This window comes from Pipistrellus kuhlii, unplaced genomic scaffold (genome assembly GCF_014108245.1).
Source record: "Pipistrellus kuhlii isolate mPipKuh1 unplaced genomic scaffold, mPipKuh1.p scaffold_m20_p_1, whole genome shotgun sequence".
NCBI lineage: Eukaryota > Metazoa > Chordata > Mammalia > Chiroptera > Vespertilionidae > Pipistrellus > Pipistrellus kuhlii.
This window is the reverse complement of record NW_023425404.1, coordinates 180,407,611-180,432,264: the sequence shown is the minus strand read 5'-3', so window position 1 is coordinate 180,432,264 and position 24,654 is coordinate 180,407,611.

Sequence of the window (24,654 nt, the reverse complement as noted above, 5' to 3'; positions counted from 1 at the left end):
GCCAATGGGGGTGGGGCCAGCCAGGTGCAATTTTGAGGTGCACATAGGTGGATGGGGACTTGACTCTGGATCTCACAGTGCACCCTAGACTCTAACAGGATGGAGATTTATATATACATATATACATATATATATATATATATATATATATATATATATATATATGTATGTGTATATATATATATATATATATATATATTTCTAATTTTCTTTCATCTCTGACACTTCTATTATAGAGAAAGGGCAAATGGCCATATTAAAATATTTCATTTAATTAATTTCCTTTTATTGTGCACTAATTTCATGCACTGGGCCACTAGTTTTGATGGGGGGAAAATCCTATTAACTATTAATTACTAATTAAAAAGGGTAAAAGAGCATGCTAAAGAAAAATAATAATAATGGCAGATATAGGGATCAGCCACTAAGACTGAGATCTCCAAGAAAGGAACAAACTTGGAAGAGCCTTGCCCACCACTTCTAAGATGCAGCTATCGTTGGAAAGCATGAGTCTTTATTCCACTGTCTGATGGAGAAGGAACCACAGTCCAGGGCTGAAAATCAGGAAACTGACAAACCAAATGGGGCATTGGTAAGTCTTGACGAAGAGCACTCTGGGGGCTGGGAAGACTCATTGAGAAAGTTCTCACTGATGTGCCGCCAAGACCTACAGGGAAGCTACTTATGGCATAATGCTGACACTCACAAGAAAGCTTCACTCCTGTTGGAGCGCCACTAACATTCACTGGAGGGTGAGGGCTAGTAGGAATCTAGCCATAAAGGGGCAGTCCTGCCCCACAGGAGCAAGAGAAAAAAGCTGACTGGAACTGGGAAGACAAACATCTTCCTTCCATGCACACTGACAGATTTAACACTGCTCCACGTGGCGAAGGAGAGATATGTACACTCAGCTTGTTAACTGCCTGCTCAGAAGGTTGTCATTTGGGTGTTTAGAACTTCTTCAGGAATTCTTTTTGTTAGAGAGTCGCCTCCCCTTTGTGTATAACTCCTTCCCCAGTCAGTCTGAATTCAGTGACTGCTCAACACAATGAATAAAGTCTCAGCCTTCTTTATGAAAATCAGTCCAGTTCTGAAGGGCCTCCCTAGCATCAGAGGTTCGCACAGGTGAGTAGAAGTATTATTTTGGGTGTACTTCTGTCTCCTTCTGCTCAATTTTTTTTTCTGTTTCCCCCCCATACGTTTACCACAAGAGCTAATGAATTTCCTGCATGCACCCATCCATCTCAGTACCTGCTTTCAGGAGAACCTGTGACACATTACAAATTAACACCCTATTGATCAGGTATCACAGGGTGCATCAAAATAGATGATTATTACTCTGGAATGCTTATTTAATGCTGATCCATGCAGGTACGGCATGGAGATCAATGCAGGGACTGGTATCTGCACTGAAAGTAAAGAGGCCAAAGGTAAAAGTCTATATGATGGACAAGGCCCACCTTGACAGCTATTAGAGATGCTTAAGAAATGATTCTTCCTTACCTAACTTAATGTTAGCCATTCAATACATGTATGTTATAACTCTCTTCATTAATATAAAATATTCTTGCTTTACCTAGCCTTTGAATCATTAGAAATTGGACAATCGTCTACCGAAGATGTTAAGGTTTTGCTATTTGAACAACTGTCACCCTGCCTATTATTGTTATTTGCCTTTTTGCTTTGCCAATATGTTAATTTAAAGTCATTTTAATAAGTAAATTATTGGTACTATTATATGAACCTTAAGAAATCCTCATTTGTACTATAACACACATTAAATACAGCATTTGAAGTCATTTCTTAGATCTCATTGAGTATATATTCTTATACTTACTGTATACTTTAAACAATATATTTAAAATACACACACACACACACACACACACTCACACACACACAATCCTGGCTTCATCTGAAATTTAAAACAGTTTTTATGAGTTTTGTATAAACAAAAACATCTTTGTTTCAATGACAGAAAATGTTGGTTAAAATTTTTAAAAACACTAGCCCTGTGCTCAAATTTGTAATATATCATTGTAGGATAGTTCAAAGTCTTCAGATTGAGAGGAACTATATTTGAGGAGCTATATCTATAATAATCTATAATAATAAAAACATAATGTGTTAATTAGACAACCTTTTGGACATCATTCCAGTCATTCTTTCAGATGAAGCCAGGATTGGGGGGGGGGGGGGGCGGAGACAAAGCAGAGGTGGTTAGGGGCAATCAGGCAGGATAGCCAGCTGTTAAGAGTCAGTGGTCCAGGATTGTGAGAGGAATGTCTGACTGCCGGTTTAGGCCTGAGGGGTCCCGATTTGAGAGAGGGTGCAGGCTGGACTGAGGGGCCTCCCAGCCCCCCAAACCCCAACCCATGCACAAATTTTGTGTACCCGGACTCTAGTTTAAAGAATAAAACTGGAGGAAATTTATCATATCTGGGAATGATTTAGATATAATTCTAGACTTTCAACCATAATGGTTGAAACTTTTGGGGTACTTAAAGGGCAGAATGTATTTTTATGTGGAAGAGATGTCAATGTTGGGGCCCAGAAAGTAGCATGTGGTAGTCAGCCTTCAGGATGGCCCCTAGTGCCCCTCCTGTTGTTATTTATGACTGAATAGTCCCATCTCACATGATATAAGGGCTGTTCTTTAGGACCAGCAGTTTATCTAGATTGTCTCTATTACTGCCGTCAATGCAGCCATAAACAGTAATGTAGACATGTGTTTACAATAGCTTGCAAAAGTGTATTCTATAAGAACATTTGTGACCAATAAAATATGGCATAAGTAATGGCATGTGAATCCATATACTGTGTTCTTCTGCAACACATTCTCTTGGATCATTCATTTTGGTGAAAGCCAGATACTGTAACATGAGGAAACACCAGCAACCTGTGGAGAGCCTCATGTGGTGAGACACTAATCTTACCACAACTGGAACAAAATTTTTCCAGAATATAAGTGAGCTACTTTGGAGGTGGATGAATCCTCAGATCACAGTTCAGCTTTTAGATTACTCAATTCTGGCTAACTTATGATTTGTTTTGTTTTGTTTTTGGTAATTCTCACATGGGGATATTTTTCCATTGATTTTTGGAGAGAGTGGAAGGGAGGGGGGAAGACAGAGAGAAAGATCCATGTGAGCAATGCCTCCACTGCTGCCTGCTGCTAACACTATGTCACCAATGCTCGCCATGTTTAGTGCTGCCCCCTGGTGGTCAGCACACATCATTGTGAACAGTCAAACTCCTGGTCAAACTCTTGAACAACCACATGAGGGGCAATTTGCATATTAGGCTTTTATTATATAGGATGTCATGGGCATAATGTAGGAGGGGTGAAATGGTAATAGTATCAAAGCAATTCAGCCTCATATAGAGAGCTATCTGTACCTGAAAGGATTAAACTTTCTTGTACTCCGAGCCTCATTCAATATTACAACCTGTGCAGTTACACAATACTTAGTCCCCAAGCACAGAATTCCACACTGAGCATCAGGCATTAGATCCCTTTACAGTGAAGCCTGGGATCCATTTGTGATATCACATAGCATATCAATCAGTTGCTTCTGGGCACAGAGACTATTGGAATGGGTTTCTAAAGGCACAACTGATGTGCCAACTGGGAACAAAATAATCTGAAATAATGAGCTGACATCCTTCCCAAGGTCATCTTTGACCACCTCTCCCAATGGCCAGCTGGGAGGCATTTCATATCAGGTCCCTAAAACTCTGGGATCTAAAGAATTAGAGTTCCTAGTCCACAAAGTTGAAACCCTCTTGCCAAAGGATGCAGCAACTTTAGCATGAAACCCAAATTATGGCTGTTTGCAGTCACTTTGGGCTGCCCACGATTAGGACCCACTGTCTTGGTAAAGTAGTTTAATAGTTAACCCTGAGGAACAGGCAGAGGTAAGGCTGTTTGTGTACAATGATAGCAAAGTGAACCCTGGCTATTCATTTTCCCATCTCTTGACACTCTCTTCCCCCATCATAATTGTGAGCTGACCCTGTGGCAATCCTATCCTGAGACATGGATTCCTCTACTATGTTATTTTGACTTGAGGACTTACCATAGGTCCCGCTAAAACATCTGGCAACTTCACTGAAATATGAATATTAGAATTACTATTCAGTTCTTCATTTTCTTACACTTATTTCTCATGTCTGACATGCATTACAGTCTGAAGGGTCTGATTTCTAATAATTTACTTTTTGAACAGTAGCTATTATGAGCACATCATCCCTCACTAACCAATATTCTTCTAAATTCTTAGAGGGGAAGCTCTAGGCCTCTCCTTTCAAAATTATCATAGAATTGCCTCATCATTTCTTATCACTGAATTTTTGTGCATACATCTTCTCTGCTGCTTTATTGTAATCTTGGTAAGAAAAGAAACACAATCCTCAAACTAGTTCGGTAGATGTAATACATATGCAACAAATGCTTTTGATGCTGTTACTGGCTCTACATGTCTGAATAGGAATAGCACACATTATTAACTTATTTTAACCTCCAAAAACAAACTTTATGATATATATTATAAAATACCAAATTTAATACCACACATATCAGAAGTAAGATTGATATGTTTGAAAATAGCATACATTATTAATTCCATCTAAAAAGTTCTTGGTCATAAAATAAACATAGCTATTCACATTAAACATAATATCAGGAACAAGGTCTTAATGACACACCTTGCCCCCTTTCAAAAACTAATATTCAGCAATCATAGGCATATAAATATCAATAGAAAGAAGACAGATTTTTAAACCAGGCAGATCAGAAACTTACTACATACTAATTTCATGACCTTGGTTAAGGCAAGTAAATTATCTCAAGCTCATAGTCATCATCTATAAGATAATAGAAATGCCCATCTTAGACAGCTGGGTGAGAAATAAGTATAGTGTTCCTGGCATACAGCAGACACTTAATAGATATTATCATTTGTCTCTGTTGCTCCTGTCAACACAGCCATAAACAGTAATGTGGAAATATGTTTACAGTAGCTTGCAAAAGTGCATTCTTTAAGAAATGATCTACCCTCATTTAGGGAATTAGAAAGACTTGAAAAGATTATGTTAAATATGTAATGATATGACACTTCTAATGTCATTTTTTGTAAGTAGTTTGTTTTTAAAAAAAGAAAATTATATTGTAGGTATATTCATCTCAGATATTTAAGAGAAGGCTTATAGACAAATATAACTTTATTCATCTATGAACATTTACAACTTCTCACAAACTATTGATTAATTTTTTCTATTAACAAGGAGCTAGTAGCATCTTATCTCTAAGATCAACTGTGTTTGGCTTTTTCTAGAAGCAGAATGAGTAAGGTTAATAAGAAGAATTTGCATATACTAGGTGATGAGAGAAATATTGTGCACCAACTGAATTATGGATTCTGCATTTTTTCTCATTTATATAAAATGGTATACAATTTTAGAAGTATATCTCTATGAATAATATATCCAAAATGAGCCAAGATTGGCTAAAAAGCACTAGAAGATTATTAAAACTACTGACTTAGAAACACAGCAAATGTACTGCAGCATCTCTTAGGAGACTGTTTCAATTTGTTTTCATTTTATTTGTGTATCATCTCTCTTTGGGAAAACAGTGCTATTCTGCTTACGGTTAGCTTTAGTTAGTAATTTATGATTAAAACAGAAAACTTCTAACTTTAAACAAAATCAGCTACACACAAGGCATTTTTTTCCGTGTCATAGTGCTCACTTTCTTTCATCTCTTCTCAAGCTGAATGACCAGGACAAAAATCACACAGTTAAATTCTTTGAAAATATTTAAACCCCCTCTTTCCAAAAAAATTGTGGTGGACAATAAGTGACAATGTGCAAAATACACTAACAATTCACTCATGGCTAAAGAATTGTGTTTTATTATGGATTTATTTGTAAATTAAATGACACCCAAATTCTCTTCCATAATCCACTATTTTGCACATTTTAATTTTAGTGTCACAGAACAGTTGTATATGGAATTTTTTTCTGATTAGAAATTTTAGTGAGAGGATGATTCATTAGAATTATTTTAAGGTACTGTGCTACATTTTACATATTTTTGCATATACAAGTAATGGAGACGGAGATTTAAAGTCAGACAGATTGCACTTGAACTCTTGCCATGCTTTTTAAACATGAGGTTATATGGATGTCATGGAGAAACATATTGTATCAGATGTGCTCACAAACAGGAATCAAGGAACTCAAATGAAAATATTGTCCAAAGAGGGAATCCATATTTCATTAAGGTGGTGTATTTTAACAACTATATAAAAATTTAGTGTTGTGTATTTTAACAACTATATAAAAATTTAGTGTTAATATAATTTTATTTGTGTGGGGTGGGGGAAGAGCTAGAACAGATTACTACTATTTAAAAGTTTGGGAGAGTTTGGAAGATGCCCCAATAGAACTTTTTAATCTGAGCTGACCAGTGTCTTTTTGATGCTACAGCCCATCCCAAGAGGAGAAACTAATGCACAAAAAGCTCATATTATAGAACACATTTCAAAAAGTATGTATAATTATTTCTACATTTGCATTTAATTCAATTAAAATATTATTAAAATATAGTGGGAAAACATACATATGTATGTGCACACATGTGTGTGTGTATATTTAAAATTTATCTATAAGCTTCACATATTTAGTTATTGTTTAGAAAAAAGATATGTCTCAAGTTTGACTAATGAAATCAAGAACAGTAAAACAGACTTGGGAAAAACGCTTTTACGTACAATTTTTATAGTCTCAAGTTTAATTAGGAAGAAAAATGTACTTATATGGCAGGACTAGTAAAATGATTGTAATAAAATTTGGTTACAAAATTAAAATTCAATAAATAGTATTGATATTCATGATAGTTGAACAAGAAGAGACAAGGGGGTTTAACTTATTAACACACAAAAATCCAAGGAAGTTGAGTTCATCAAGCTCAGATTTTTTGAAAGACTCATATATGATTAAAGGGTAGGGAAATGAGCAGAAGACCATGGATTTGTCATAGCTGTCTGCCCAGAATGGTCAGGGTCATCTTTCACTAATCTATGACTATGTAGGAAATGATCTGTTAGCTCCCATTTGTTCTGTTCACTGTCTCTAGTAGATGTTTAAAGACAGATACAAATGGAAAAGAATACATTATTAACTCACGTAAATTTTTATAAAAAGTATAAGTAATTTGCATTTTCCTTAAATATTTTCTAAAATAATCTCAAAAGACCTCACAAAATCTGTTTTCTCTTTTCTTTAAATATAATATTTTCCTCTCTTATAAAAAAAAATTTACCTATTGTTAAAATCAACTGGGATATGGTGAGCAGTGTCAGAGAGTACACTCTTGAATACATCAATGTAAAAAAACCTTTATTGTTATATATTTTTCTGATAATTGTGAACAATTAGAATCCTTTTTAAATAAAATATTTATACTTTAATAATATTTTAAAGAAATCATTAATAAATAGCTCCATAATTTATGTATCTTTACTAATCATTAATAACCTAGCAAAAGGATGCATTATATACTTAATCATCTCATATTTATTAAACAATAGAGAAGCAGGTGTTTGTTTTGTTAGTGATTTTGTTGGATAAACCCAATCTTTTTTAATGGAGAACTGAAGATGTTATCAAAATATTCAATCCAAAAATTAATTCTTTTCCTCACCCCTAAGCTCATTTTTTTGAGAGCATTCTTCTTTCTTTATCATCTATACAACTTCCTTATTTATTTACTATATTTTGCATGTTTTCACAGATTTCCTATTCATGTGTGCTAGGGAAGTGAAACATGGAAAGAATGAATAATTGATTGAAGCCTCTGATTTAGAGAGTAACAAAACCAGGATTCTCCCCTGGTAGTGTGACTCCAGAATATGCACTCTATTAACCAACGCACCTTCATGCCACTCAAGTATGTGTTATCATCCATTTAACCAATTACCTATTTGTATCTAAATATTTCAAACTAATAAAACACCCTTTGTGGATATATTAGTATACAATATATTTCAATATCCACAACAATATCTCTTTAGTCGAACTGTCCTCCACGAAAGTTGTATAAATATATTGTCCCCTTAAAAATGTCAATAAGTTCTAATTTCTTTTTATCTACAAAAATATTATATATTCTCTTATTTAAAAAGAATTTAAAATTAAGCTATGTTTCAATGTTGTAGAGTGTCTCTCTCCACTTATCCCACACATCATACAAACAACTTTGTGGAGGGGGCCCAGTTACACACGAGAACAGTATTTTCTAAAATGCTGACTTACTTGGAATGTAATGAGAAACTCACAAAAGAAAGGATACTTAAAGTGTAGTGGAAGATTGTTATACTTTCCTGTTCATGGTAAATTTAAGTGTAGGACAGGAAAGGCAAGTGATTTCCATTCTGTGACTGTGTAGGAGGAAAAACAGCAATTTAAAACTCCTCACGTAATTTAAAGAAAAGAAATAGAATAGTATGAAATACCTCCTGTGCAAGAGAGAATAAGAAAAAATTAAATATTAAGAATCATAATCTTGGCTCGGCAAGGACACACAAGACTTCCTGTCAAAAGAGCAGAAATCACCAACTTAAAATTGTTTGGATAATGAAGTCACAGAATGTATAGAGTCAATTTATCATTTTCTTTCTGTTTTTAAGGTGTTTTCACATTTATATTGCCACTATTGTTTCATGTTTAAAAAATTTTCCGAATGGGTGAAATATAATTTGCATTTGTAAAAAGTATGCCATCTTCTCTGACACACTACAATTATAAGGCTGCCCAGAAAATGTGTTATCTTGAAATGCATGCTAGCTATGAAGGCAAATTAGGTTCAGTGTTGAATGCATATTCATTTTTCAGTGTATAATATGATTAGCCATTTGTCTTTTATACAGAATCTGTGAAGTTGTGGATTGTTTCTTTCTCTTTTTCGTTAACTTATTTTAAATCTTTATTTTTCAGATTATTATAGATGTTACTCTTTTTTTTCTCCCCATAGCTCCCCTCCACCCAGTTCCCACCCCACTCCAGGCCTTTTCCCGCACCACTGACCTCATCTATAGGTCATTTTTACAAAATTAATGTAAAAGGATATACTGCCCAGTTTTTTCCAATCTCTTCCAATACTCCCCAAAACCCCTTCCCTCCTGAGAATTGTCAGTCTTCTCCCTTTCCATGCCCTTGATTTTATTACATTCACCAGTTTGTTCTGTTCATCAGGTTTTTTTTATTCATTTAATTTTTAGGTTCACTTGTTGATATATATGTATTTGTTGTCACTTTGTTGTTCATAATTTTTTTATCTTCACTTTCTTCTTCCTCATCTTAGAGTATACCCTTCAGCATTTTGCATAATCCTGGTTTGGTGGTGATGAACTCCTTTAGCTTTTTCTTGTCTGTGAAGCTCTTTATCTGACCTTCAATGCTTAATGATAGCTTTGCTGGGTAGAGTAATCTTGAGTATTGGTTCTTGCTATTCATCACTTTGTAAATTTTGTGCCACTCCCTTATGGCATGCATAATTTCTGTTGAGAAATCAGCTAACAGTCATATAGATACTCCATGTAGGTAACTAACTGTTTTTCTCTTGCTTCTTTTAAGATTCTCTCATTGTCTTTGCCCTTGACATTTTAATTATGATGTGTCTTGGTGTGGTCCTCTTTGAATTCCTCTTGTTTGAGGTTCTCTGCACTTCCTGGACTTGTAAGTCTATTTCTTTCACCAGGTAAGGGAAGTTTTCTGTCATTATTTCTTCAAATAGGCTTTCAATATCTTTTTCTCTCTCCTCTTCTAGCACCCCCATAATTCAGATATTGGAATACTTGAAGTTGTCCCAGAGGTTCCTTACACTATCTTCATATTTTTGGATTCTTTTTGCTTTTTGCTTTTCCAGTTGGGTGTTTTTGCTTCTTCATATTTCAAATCTTTGACTTGATTCTTGGGATTCTCTAGTCTGCTATTGAATCTCTGTATATTATTAGGTATTTATTTGAGTCAGTGTATGCTTAATTTCTGATTGGTCTTTTTCCATATTCTTCAAGGTCTCACTAAATTTCTCAGAAGTTTCTAGAAGATTCTTGAGTAATCTTATAACCGTGGTTTTGAACTCTATATCCAGTATTTTGCTTTCATCCATTTCTTTCATTTGTGACCTGTTTCTTTCTCTCCACATTTTGGCTGCTTCCCTGTGTTGATAGAGTGGCTTTGTGTGCTAGGTGTCCTAAAGGGCCCATTTGCTCAGGCTCCCTAATTACCTGAGGTGGACGCTCTTGGTGCACCCCTCTGTGGGCTGTGTGCACAGTCTTGTTGTAATTAACACTTGATTGCTATTGGTATCTCTGGGAGGAATTGACCTCCAGGCCAGTTGGCTGTGAAAAACAACTATGTCTACACTGGAAGACCTGTTGTGCAGGAGACATCCTTATGGGACAGGACTTGCATCAGTGGGGCTTTAGTGCTCACTGAGTCTGCCCCTTAAATGTGTCTCTCATGGATGTGAAGAGCTGTAATCCAGTGTTGTCTCACTCTGACCACTGGGTACACTGGCCCTTGGATCTCCAAGGAAGTGCAAGGTTAACCACTGTCTGGGGATGCCCAGCAGGAGTTACAGAGACATTTGCAGATTCCTCCTCTTTGTATGGGGTTTGGAAGTGCCCAGCTGTGAAACAAGGCAGGCTTCTACTGCTGGGCCTTGGGCCTTCTTTTGAAGGTTCTGGGGTTCTCTGACTCAGCTGCAATTTGACAAGTTTTAGGCATTCATATGCAAAAGCCAACGCACTCAGCTTGGATGGGGTTGTAAATTGGGTGGGGTGGGGTCTCTAGGGATCATAGGGTGGAGCAAACAGCAATGGCTGCTAGACAGCCCTACACTGGAGAGGTCCCTGGGTCTCTGTGTCCTGGTCCCCCTGTGCAGGAACAATGATCACTACAAAGCACCTCTGAGATAAAGCCGCCCTGTTGATGCCAGACAGTCCAGTTTCTCCCCATATGTATTGGTTCCCCCAGAGTCTTGCCTGGAACTAGAGTTCAGAGCAACTGGGAGCTTGTATCCCTCCAGATTAAAAGAAAAGCACATCCAGGTGCCAGCAGTTTCTGCATCTCTACACCTCTTAGCAGTCTCAATGGGCTTTCTTTACCTCTTTAGTTGTGGAACTTCCACTTAGCCAGCTTTCCTGCAGTTCTGGGTGGTAGTTGTTCTGCCTTTTATTAATAGTTGTAATTTTGATGTGGTTGTAAGAAGCAGCAAGTATAGCTGCCATCTTGGTTGTCTCCTATTTCTTTCTCTTAAAAGTCAGCCTTAGCTCAGCAAGTGTGATTCAATTGTTGAGCATCAACTTATGAACCAGGAGATCAAGGTTAAATTCTAGGTCAGGGCACATGGCTAGGTTGAGCACATGATCCCCAGTGTGGGGCATGCAGGGGTGGTTAATAATTACTCTCTTTCATCATTGATGTTTCTATCTCTCTCTCCCTCTTCCTTTCTCTCTGAAATCAATAAAAATATATAAGTAAAACTTGGCCCATCCCACAAAAACCAAAATCTTTTCCAAGTACATACATGAGTTGATGCCCCTCCCCCTTTCCCCCCCTTTTTTCTGAGGTCAAGCAGGGATTGATACTAGTACAGTGACATTTAGAAAAAATATTCCAACTATTTTTATGGTTAATAATATATTCATATTATTTATTCTTTCACAATATTTATTGGATTTGTATTATGTGCAAACCTTTATATCAGGTTTGGGATTCATAGAATAAGGCCCTCAAGGATCTTATAGATGCTGATGAAGACAGTCATAGACTGTATTTTCCGGTGTATAAGACAACCCCCTAATTTTATAGTTAAAACATAGGTTTAGGCCTATATTCGCTGTATAAGACTACCCCCACTTCCGAGGCAACACCAATTCTTTTTTTAATAGACCGCCTCTCTGACTCTGGCCAATCTGAGCAGGCTTTTTACTAGAACACAGTGTAGCTTCGGGTACAGAACATGTATAATTTGCATGCATAAAAAGCCTGCTTGGATTGGCTGAGTTAGAGAGGCGGTCCTAGCAGCCTTGCAGTGATTGGTGTGGGATCAAGTTGGAAAATTCGTTTAGTGGCATATCGAGACATTTTTCGAGATATACTTGGCGTATAAGATGACCCCCAATTTTCAGTTGACTTGTTTTCATTTCAAAAGTCGTCTTATACGCCGGAAATACGGTATATGTGTCTAAGTTTGTGAGACCAGGGTAGAAAGGATATCTAGCCCAGTTTTTAAAATGTGAAAGAAGACTGAAAGGTACATCTTTGAGAGACAGCTAAGTGACTGTAATGAGATTAGCCTGAGGAAAGACGATAAGAAAGTTAGAGAGACATATCATATGCCAGGAAAAGGAAATGGAAAACGGCAACAAACAAGAAATATTACAAGCATATATACTCTGTGCGTACAACAAAAAATGAAATTATGTATATCATGATTTATTCCTTTCATATACTTTGGTGATTAGTAAAAAAAAAAAAAAAAAAAAAAAAGAATGCATGCTTACACATAGAGGTGAATTTTTTTTAGGAAATAAAATTCCAGGCATATATAAAATAATTATAAAGTTATAATGAACCAGCTGAAAAGAGTAAATTACTTTTCTTAAATTTGATAGAATTTGTGTTTAACAAGGAGATGATGCATGCCCTTGGATACATCTTTTTAATTTTTTTTTATTTCAAAATTAATGTAGAAAATATTGCTGGGAACATTACATGGGTATGAAATTTACCCTGAAGATAATAAACTCATGAATACATACTAGACAGTAGAGCGCAATGCAATGAATTTTTTATTTGTGCCAGATAGAAACTTATTTCAATATTTTCCATTTTCTGAAAAAGGCAATTACATAACAGATAACATTTCTGTGGTCCTCAATGAAAGAGCAGATTTGAATTCCCATGGTACCTGTTTAAAATTATAGTATTCACAAATGATTTAGCACCAGATTTTAAATGAATGGTAATTAGGTTTTGCTCTGTTCTTCACATGAAAATAAATTGACATTATTTATGAGGTAAAATAAGTTCCTTGTTTAATTTCAAAGATGGTCTATGTGACATAAATACATCATGGGAGCAATATATATATATATATATATATATATATATATATATATATATATATATATAATTGACTGGAAGGTGTCTCTCTCATAGTTTTAGTTGATAAATCAACACTGAGCCTGATTTCTGAGGCAGTTAACTTTTTTCTTTAAAGAGTTTTAAATAAACTTCTTTTTCCTTAAAATTGTCTTTAAATTTTTTATTGGACAGTGCTATTATATAACACATCTGCCAAATGATCAGGATATCATCACATATTCTTTTTTTTTTTTTCATTTTTCTACTATGCTGCTAATCATAGGATCCTTCCAAAGTTGAGGAAAAACTTAAAAATTTCCACCAAATTTGTCAATATATTTTTCTCTTCTTTCCTGAAACATCATGAAACTAAAAGGCAAATATAATATATCATAGGACATACATGTTTTATTTATATGTACATACACATATATTATTATGAAATAAGAAGGGAAATAGATTGTGATAGAATACTAGTATATATTTATACATATGTTCTGATACACATACATGTGTGCTATCAAGAAATTAGAAAACAGCAACAATGAGAAAATAGTTTAATTTATACCAAAATTAAGAAAAGACATTGGACATTTTAGGAAAGAAGTAATCATTACCTCAGTGATCAGGCTTGTTGCTGATATGTATAATTAAGGTGACCAGCTGTCCTGCTTTGGCGGGGCAGTCCCAATTTTAACAATTTGTCCCGCGTCCCGCGGCGTTTTAAAAAAGTCCCAACTATAATGTTCTAACATAAATTATCTATCTATCATATACTTTTCATATATGTACTTTTTCTTCTCTCTTTAAATCTCCCTCAGCTTTTTTAGGATAGGGTTGTGTATATGTAAAAAAAAAAAAAAAAAAAAAAATCCCTCTCATGAATCTATTGTAGTAAAGAGCAACAGGCCAAACCTACAGGCATGAAAAAAAAAATATGGAGAAATGACTCACATTCATACACACGGGACATACATATCACACATGTTTAGTATTTTAACTTATTTCACTGAATTTCAGAATAGAAAATGTCAAAAATGCACACATTATATCATAACTTCTTTCCCAACATCCTTGATGAATTTTCTGGTTGGGAATTTCTCAATAGGTATTTTCCTATTTAGCTCACTTGTGTCATTTTTCCCATTTTGTCTGTTTTATACTATGATGACTCTGATAAGAAGGTTCTTGAATAAAACATGCAATGACTGCCTTTTTCTAACTACACTGCCAAATATGGCAGGTACTAGTCATACAAGTCTCATTAAGTTTAAATTCAATTAATTAACACAAAAGTATTAAATATTATTTCCTTAGCAGCACCAGCTCAAATTTATATGCTCAATAGCCTTGTGTTATTGGACAGAATATATGTACAACATATCTATAATTGTTGATAGTATTTATTGGGCAGTGCTAACCTATAATAAATGTGCCAAGTGATGAGAGTATCATTGCATAATTGTATCAAACTATTTTCATTTTTCTACTATGATGCTGACCAATTAATCCTTCCAAAGCACGTTAGACAATTGAGGAGAAACTTAAATTTTTCCCACCAAAATTTAGTCAATATATTTTTCTCTCTTTCTCTATTCTTTTTTGTTGTTATATATAATCATTTTCTAAAACTATTATTTGAAAATTTGTTTTAATATTAAAAATAGTTTGAAATTTGCTATAAACTGTTTTACATTAAATTACAATAATTGTTCATCAATAAAAAAAATCATTAACCAAAGACAATATATATCAAATGGTAGTAATAAAATAATATTTAGCCTGATCAGCATGGCTCACTGGTTGAGCATGGAGCTATAAACCAGGAAGTCATGGTTCTATTCCCAGTCTGGACACATGCCTAGGTTGTGGGCCCCATCCTCAGTAGGATATTTATATTTATAACCAAAATACCCGGTATTCTAATGTATTTACATAATTAGCACATGCAATTATCTCAACAGTCTTCTAATATAGTTATTATTATTATTATTATTATGAATCTCTCAGTGAGAAGGAGGGAGGAAGAACTAGAGTAAGATACTCTAACCACCTTTAAAATGGTTAGAAATTTTATTAGAAATCACAAAAGGATGAAGTAAAGGAGTGTAAAATTAGAAGAAAAGATTTGAATCCCAGTTCTATCTTCTCAACACAATCATCACACTTCATTGGTTGCATGTATGACCTTAACCAAGTTACTTAATTTTTATGTTTCAATTGCATATCTTTATGATGTATGTATATGATTATCAAAATGTTTTAAATGATGAAGGAACAACAAGGAAGGGTTAGTCTTGATTAATCATTTGTTCCCACTCCCCAACCTACTATAGTTGAGAATGAGTCTCAATAATTATTTCTCCATATATCTTACTTTTTTTTTTATTATATCCTGCCCATCAGCCAGCATATCTAGAAATATTTCAAAGATTCCCTTTACTTGGAAATCTCTTATGTATGCAGTGATACTGGGTATGACTGCACAGGTTGGGCACTATACAATTCCAGGGAATGCTATTCACACATATTGCAATCATTGGCTGTGTTGGGACTTGTAAAATTGCCTGGATACGTTATTTAAATTATCTCCTCTTTTAATGATTCCAGTTATGAAATATAAATTAAAACTTACAGCATGTGTTTAGGAAATATGTCCTTGGCTATGGATACAAAGAAAACATGACTGTATATTAGTAAAATTTGGAAAGCATTTCTTTTACTATAATCTGGAGAATTTTTTATTCATTACATCCTCAGGCATCTGTAAATGACTTACATTTTATCGAAGTGTTAAAATTACAATAAAATGTGAGCTTGAGCAAAGATATATACATCATGATGTGATACAAAATACTTGTAGGTAAACAACATGTTTTATATAAATAATAAAGTAATTAACCCAATTTTCATTTTATGGTTACCTATTATTTTTATGTTTTTAAGAACCATTTTTTATAATGACAAAAGAGACATAAAACAAAGAAATAACAAGTTTGTTAACATCTTATTAGACTGATTAATATTTCTATGCCTCCCTGTGTTAATGAGCTGTGAGACTCTGAAGAGAGAAAATGTCATCCACACACAATTAGACATAGCCAGGCTTCTTAAATACTTTGAAAAATACACTCTCCTCTTTATGCATTATCTCTAACATATAGTTGATTTTGGAATATGTAAATTGCAAGGGGCATAGAGGTGAAATGGTTCATTGATTTTGTTGTCCAGATGGAGAAGCGAGTCTAAAAAATTTAGTGAAACTGTCAGAAGCGTGACAAACGTGAGAATCTGTGTCTTCAAAATCCTGTGCTTGTGGTTATTTCTGCTCAAATATGGTACCTCCCTCCAGAAAGCAAACATAAAGTGCCCGCAGTTCTGGCCTTTTCTGCAGTGCTGATTGCATTTACATACAGCAAGAGGAATTTTTCTTAGCTGTACCAGGAAAACAGAGCAAGCTAATTTTATAATATAATTTATTCTATTTTTCTTCAGGGCATTCACATAACTTAGGGGCTACTTTGAATTTAAGAGAAATATCTACTGTCATGTTTCCTTGTAGATTTATTGACCCTAAGACAGTGTTCCCCATAAACATAATTCTATACGCAATCTGCTGTAAAGTGACCATACATTTTTAAGGATGTCTTTCAGTGCCTAAGCTCTTCTCTTGTTTTTACATTCCCATCTGTTATTTAAAAAAGCACTAACGCTTCCTACAGAGAAATATATCTATGTTATGAAGATAAACTTCTTGTTTTCATATAAGAAAAATTCTGTGGTCTTAAATAGTCCACGTTGAAATATAAAAACTAAAGAATTTATCTTGTATATGGGAATGTTCATATGGCTTAGATTTATGGAATGTAATTTTTGCTTTGTAAATTTTAATATTGCAGGAAGGCAGTTCAGTATAGTGGGCAAAGCATCCACTCTAAAGGCAATGTTGTAAAATTCAAATTCTGGCTCTATTACTTACAAACTGCTTGACCTTTGACCTTGGGTAAGAAATGTATCTTCTATGTGCCTCAGTTTCCTTATTGGTACTATGGAAATAATATAGTAATGCCCCCCTTATCTGTGATTTTGCTATTCATAATTTTAATTATTGCTAATCAACCACAGCCCAAAAAAATTAAATGAAAAATTTCCAAAATAAACAATTAGTCTAATTAGTAAACTTTGTCATATGTATATATGCATGTAAAAAACATAGTACATGTAGATTTCAATACTATTCATGGTTTCACACATTCACTAGGAGTTCTGAAACATATTCCCCATAGATAAGGCAGGGCTACTGTAATAATATGTTTAACTCCTGGTTTTCTGTATATATTAAATGAGCTCCTGTATATAATGTTTTCAAAACAGTTCAGCCCAGAATAAAGGATTCAGAAAGCTTTAATTACTGGCCTGATAGTTGCAAAAATCAAAGTACAAAGCATGTCGCTATCTTCATATGTGTATTTATCTATGAAAATATAAGTGAAAGACACATCCTACCTAATAAAAGAGAAACATGAAAATTGACCACACTGTCACTATTCCCACAAACCCCACCCACAAAGCCAATCAGGGCGAGTATGCAAATTAACCCAACCAAGATGGCGGTTAATTTGCATATCCAGGTCAGAGTGAAGAGTGAAGAGAGCATAGAAAGAAGCCAAGTGCTACAGAAGGGAGCAGAGCTTTGGAGAAAGCAGAGCAGGGGAGAAGGGAGGAAAACAGGCGGGGCAGCAACCTCAGCAGCAAGCTTTATTGCAGGAATCTTCCTGCAACAGGCCTCTAGTTATATACAATATGTTTATAATTATATTATATTACATATTAATATATGTTTAATGTCATATATTCATTTAATTATATTATATGTTAATATAATTATTTAAATTATACGTGTGTGTGTGTGTTTTTATATATTACACGTTTTGTTTGGAGAAAGAACATCTGGTTAGTGGGGAGCAGGAATGTGACACATCAGACATATAACCCTGATGATTCTGAGCTTGGTGTCCAGTCAATAGCATGTGATGCATACTCACGTTAGAGAATCTCAGACTGCCCCCATGGAATCTTGACTGCATACTTTATTATGAAAATCTAAATTTCAATTAGTTCATTAAATATAAAATATATTTTATGTGGCCTTCAAGTTGGCCTTGCCTTTCCGTACACCATGCCAGATGCAGCAAAGAGCCTCTCTAGGTTTGTTCATTTCTCATTAGCTAAAACTTTTGACTAATCTAATAAATCCCCAATTCCATTATAGTCTTCACAGACTACTCTCATTCTGGCAGGAGGAGAACTCCATTCCCATTCCAGGTTCTTGACATTGAGTAATTAATTTTTGTTTGCCTTCTGTGTTCTAGGCAGTGCATGAGGCACTAGGGAATCGTAACGTTCACTATCCTTAACTTACCATCAAAAGGAATAACCAAGGTCATATATAATTTGATTTTAAATATGATTGAACAAGACAATAAAATGTATTTCAGAAAATGTACAAAACCTTTGTAAGTAGGCCATTACAAGTTGTATGAAATGAATTTAATCATTTTAAAGAAGAACAAAACATACACCCTCACCAACATGTTCACCTATTCAACTTTATGACTACCCATATGACAGAGGTAAAGACAGAGGAGTACAGATTATATATGTTATGATCAGCTTTTAGTTAAATTATGCTACAAGTGTACAGGGCCTTGCTATTTTATGAGAAAATTAAACTAAATAAATTTAATTTGTTTTTTATTCTGGTTGTGAGTAGGAAGGGAAAGAGCCAAGGCAGAAAATATCATAGAGTCCTTATACCAGTGGGGTGAAGTACATTTACACTTGTGTGTACATGAAACATAGAGTTTATTCCTATATTATTATTTATTAATTATTGTATTATTTTCCTTATGAACATCATCTGTAAAACTATTTTCCCCACCCTGCATATCGAGATATTTAATGTGACACTTTCATGTTATCGGGTTTCTGCAGAGGACCTTGTTGCACAATTTAACCCAAGATCAAGCACCCCACATCCTGAAGTGCAGTACTGCACTACCTGTGTGTGTGACATGCCAAGAGATTAAAATATTGGTTTTCTCAGCATTTAGAAATTCCTCATCTATAATAATTTAGAAAGGTAAAGAAGAAACTATATTTTTGGAGGGACTGGTCAGTACTTTGTGCACTACCAACTTGTTTAAGCTAAAGGACAAAACAGAGGTTTCATTGTGATAACTCAGAGAGAGTATTATGTATCCTATTAAGTTTGGCAATCATAAGGACTCCAGGAGGGGCTGTGGCTAGAGTGTAGTTTCAGGATGGCAGGAGATAAGAGTTACAAGAGTCCCTCGATGCATCCTGTGTTTCCATATGTCATGGCAGTTTGAAAAGGCTTGTTTTCTATGTATCAAAAGCGGGCCATGAAGGAGGAAGCTGGTTGCAGCCTTTATAAAAGAATACCGACTCAGTAGTTCTTGCCAGAAGTTATAAACTGACTCAGCATTGCAAGGACCACCAGAAGCCAAGGCCTGGGCAATGAAGCCATAACCCTCCACTGGAGCTGATGTCACTCCCATTGGAAGGAATGCATTTATAGTTTCTCAGCAGGGAGTGGAGGTGGAAGGAGTGTGATGACTAATTAACACATGACAGCACACCACCCCAGAGAGGATAGAGGAATGACATCTAGCAAAGCACTATATATTGTGGCCTATTAGTTTTTTCTGCTTCAGTGATTGAGGTGTCTCTCAATTGGAAAATGAATTGGGGAAAAGAAGTAAGAGAGAATGGTGGGAAAGAAGTAAAAGAGAAGTAAAAGAGAACTCTGCCTGAGGCCACCATATGAGCTTTCAGCCTATAGCAGACACAAGATGATGGAGGGGAGACAACTTACCATTGTTAAATTTTTAGTATTTTATTATTATAATAGCCTCGGTTTAGATTAAATTAATATGAATGAGGGCATTTGTATTTTTAAAAAGAACCTTGTTAACATACCACCTAAGGATGAGGAAATAACTAGATCACAAATCTGATAGAGGGACAGATGGAGAAATTCAGCCTCTTTAATTTAGGTGACATGATGTATTAGACTTATGTGGCTGTCATAACAAAGAACATTGGATTAGGACCTATTCTAATCCAATATGACCTCGTTTTTAACTTAAATACTTTAGCAAATATCCTATGTAATAAAACCCTAATATCCAATTTGACTGAACAGTGGAATGACTGGTCACTATGAACTGACTACCAGGTGGCAGATGCTCAATGGAGGAGCTGACCCCTGGTGGTCAGTCTGCACCCACAGGGGGAATGCCATTCAGTCAGAAGCTGGGCTCACAGCTGGCAAGTGCAGCAACAGTGGCAAGTCTATCTGTGGCAGCACTAAGAGCATCAAGGCTAAGCAGTAGGAAGAAGCAAGCAGGTGGGTGGTAAAGAGCGAGAGGTCCTGGACTGCAAGAGGGATGTCTGCCCGCCGGCTTAGGCCCTTTCCCCAGAGGGAGCAGGCCTAAGCAGCAGGTGGACATCCTCTGAGGGGTCCCAGACTGCGAGAGGGCACAGGCCAGGTTGAGAGATTGCCCCCCGTACCCCCAGTGCACAAATTTCATGCACCGGCCCTCTAGTTTCTATATAAACTACCATTCATGTAAACATGAATATTTGAGGGAAACTATTCAGTCCAGTACACATGTCAAATAGTTATTAGTAAAAGTTTTCAAATAAACATATTTTGATTTAATGATTTTAATATTTACTTCATTTTCCAATTTATAAAATTACATTTTCTGCCTATGGGTTTATTTTTATTTCCTCATTATCATAATGAACATACTATTAAAGTAATTGAGTGCCTTAAATTGGCAAAGGGGGAAGAAAAAAGGGTTTAACTTCCATGACTCTAAAGTGAAGATACTGATAGTGATCACATTAAGTTAATGAGGTTAAAAAAATACACATATAGAATTTAGAAAAATATCTGGAACATAGTAAGCATCTATAAGAGTTGTTATTTAACACAAACAAGCAAGAGGAGATTATTTTTACTGATTACAAAGTATCTAAAGAACTAAAATATTTTTTGGATAAAGATAAGTATTATTATCTATCATTGTGTTTTCAGTCAATTTTCATTAAGCACTATAATATTACCCAACCAGTGTAGCTCAATGGTTGAGGGTTATGATTTGATTTCTTGTCAGGGCACAGACCCAAGTTTTGGGTTCAATCCCCTGTGCAGGAGACAACTGATCAATGATTCTCTCCTATCATTGGTATTTCTATCTCTCTCTCTTTCTCCCTTCCTCTCTAAAATCAATAAAAAATATATATATATTTAAAGCCCTATAATGTTATTCTAGTTAGAAAAAAAATTCCCATTTAATTGTGCAGTTTTAAAACAACTACATTTTTATGAAATAAAAATTATGGATATGTGAAAAATAAATATAATCCTTTATTATATCCCAAATACAGGCTTAGCTTGTTTTATTGTGCTTTACTTCATAGATATTGCATTTTTAAAAACTGAAGGTAAGACCCTCCACCAGCAAAAAGTTTGCAAACACTTTATTGTGATATTTTATTGCAGTGGTCTGGAACTGAATCTTCAAGACCTGTGCAGCTTTTTATAATCATTGGGAAAAAGGGAGACAAAGCTACAAGAATTCTCTGTTTCATTATGTTCTAAAAGCATCAGAATCATTTCAACCCTTAGTGTTACTAGTGCATAAGAGCAATTGAAACAATGCTTGGTCCTAGCCCATTTCAAAATAATTAAGACGTCATTTTCTATACTTTCATTTGAATTTTTTATATAGCTTACTTAAATGTCTTACCTTTATATGTAAAGCAAACTGAAGTTTTTCTGTGAATAAAGACACACATATTCTCCAAAGAGGGAATACATTTTTCTTATTCAAAGTTGAAAGAGTACACAGAAACATCAAGTGGATCCATTACATCAGTTAAGTTCTAAAAAGCTTTGTATTTATTTATTGTGTTTCTATGAGGTGCAGAGTGAATTTCCAGAAACACAAAACACACATAGTAAATGGTTTTGACTTATAACTTCTGTGTTTTTCCAACTATAGTTTTAAAAGAATACATCATTTTAAAAAGTAAGGTAAAGGCTCTGATATAGCGAAACCTGTTTGGCTCATAGAGGGTCGGCTTGGGGACTGAAGGGTCCAGAGTTCGATTCTGGTCAAGGGCATGTACCTTGGTTGCGGGCAGCTGATCAATAACTCTCTCTCATCGATGTTTCTAACTCTCTATCTCTCTCCCTTCCTCTCTGTAAAAAATCAATAAAATATATTTAAAAAACAAAAACAAAACAAAAAAACAAAACAAACAATGCTCTGCTATGGAAATCTGTTGCCTCTAATACACCTTGATCTCACAATAATAGTTGTAATAGCATTTTCTCAAACGAACATAATTGACTAAAAACAATAGTGATCTAATCAGGATCAGAATAATGTTTTACATTCAAAGTGGGTCGTTCAAGATATAACTGGATCATTTGAAAATAAACATGAGAAGCTGTTTTTTGGGGGAATCTATACTAAAAGCTGATCTAAGAAAATAAGTCTATATACTTGTATCTGTTCCTGTTTTTTGGAGGGTAGATTATTTTGTTTAATTCAATTTTATTTTTATCAAAGTTAATTGGTATTCTTTATACTTGAATATACTCTAATTTATGCTTTTTTTGTCTCTATTTCTATCTAAGGTCTATTTTCCCCCCACATTGGCTTGTGAACATCTTGATAAAATAAAAATATGGATTTACCAGTAAGGCTGTACATCAGCCCTACTGTAGACATTTAGCATCCATGTCACTCTTGGTAAATATCAGGTCTAGTAATAATTAATGTCGTTTTTTAACATTCGTTTAAAATCTTGCTTGGCGTTGACTTGTATTGACATAACCTTCAAACACGTGGTATCTACAGAACGTGTGAAGTGCAATTAACAAGTTTTGCTTTAAAAAGTTTGTGTTTGGTTTGGTTTTTGTTGCAAAACTAGGGCTAAGAAGATGGCGGATGAAGAGCATATTCGGCACTGCATGCTTTACGAGTTCCAATTAGGAAGAAAAGCAAGTGAGGCTGCAAAAAACATCTGTAGTGCTCTTGGTCAAGATGCAGTTAGCGCCAGAAAATGCCAGCGTTGGTTTGAGAAATTTCGCGAGGGAAAATTTTTTCGTTAGATGACAAGAGTGGTCGAGGCCGTGTGTCCAATTTTGATCAAGAAGCTCTTCAAGCTCTTTTGGTGCAAAATCCTCAAATTACCCAACAAGAGCTTGAGACAACTTTAAATTGTTCACAAAAAACAATTTCCAATCAATTGCGTGCACTTGGCAAAGTCCAAAAGTTTGGAAAATGGGTTCCTCATGAGTTGACCAACAACAACCATAATCAAAGAGTCACAATTTGCAGTTCGCTCCTGTCTCGTCAAAACCGTTTGCCGTTTTTAGAGCAAATTGTTACCGGAGATGCAGGATGGGTGCTGTATGTTAATTTGAAAAGGCGGCCTCAATGGTTGGACAAAAATGAGGCTCCACAGCCCACGCCAAAACCTGACTTGCATGTGAAAAAAAGTGATGTTGTGTGTTTGGTGGAATTTTAAAGGAATTCTTCATTATGAACTTTTACCATCTAACCAAACCATTACAAGTGCAGTGTATAGTGCCCAATTGGAAAGGTTAGCCCAAGCTTTAAGAGAAAAAGAACCCGCGCTGATTAATCAGAAGGGCGTAATTCTTCACCACGATAACGCACGACCGCATACTGCAAGAATCACTGCTGAAAAACTGCGCCAGTTGGAATGGGAAGTTCTCCCTCAACCTGCATATTCTCCTGATATTGCCCCTTCCGATTACCATTTGTTTTGTTCTTTGCAAAACTTTCTTCTTGGAAAAAAAATTTAATAATGAAGAATGCCTCAAAAATGCATTGACCGAATTTTTTGCATCAAAATCACAAGAACTTTACGACAGAGGGATTAAAATGCTTCCTGAGCGTTGGGCACTAGTAGTAGAAAACAACGGCAACTATATTGTTGATTAAATTTTGTTGTATTGTTTAAATAAATTCGATTAAAAAAAAGTATTAGAAAACGACATTAATTATTACTAGACTTAATACTTGGCAATATAGCTCATGTTAGCATGTCTGTGTTGCCTCTTCAATACATATTTTTCATGGCCTAAATCTTGCATCATTTATCTAGATGTCCTCAGTGTCTATCCCTATACCTGGATCATAATGTTCACTAAATTTTATCAATTTTCTGCAATCTCTTTCAGAAGAAATATCAAGTAATTTTTTTCATACAGGCAGGAAAAAAAAAAACACAGTTAAGAATCCAACACCCATTTATTAAAAAATCTCTTAGTAAATGAAAAATACAAGGTAACTTTGTCAATTTGATGAAGAATGTCTACAAAAAAACAAAACTGCAGTTTACATCCTACTTAATTGTGAAAAC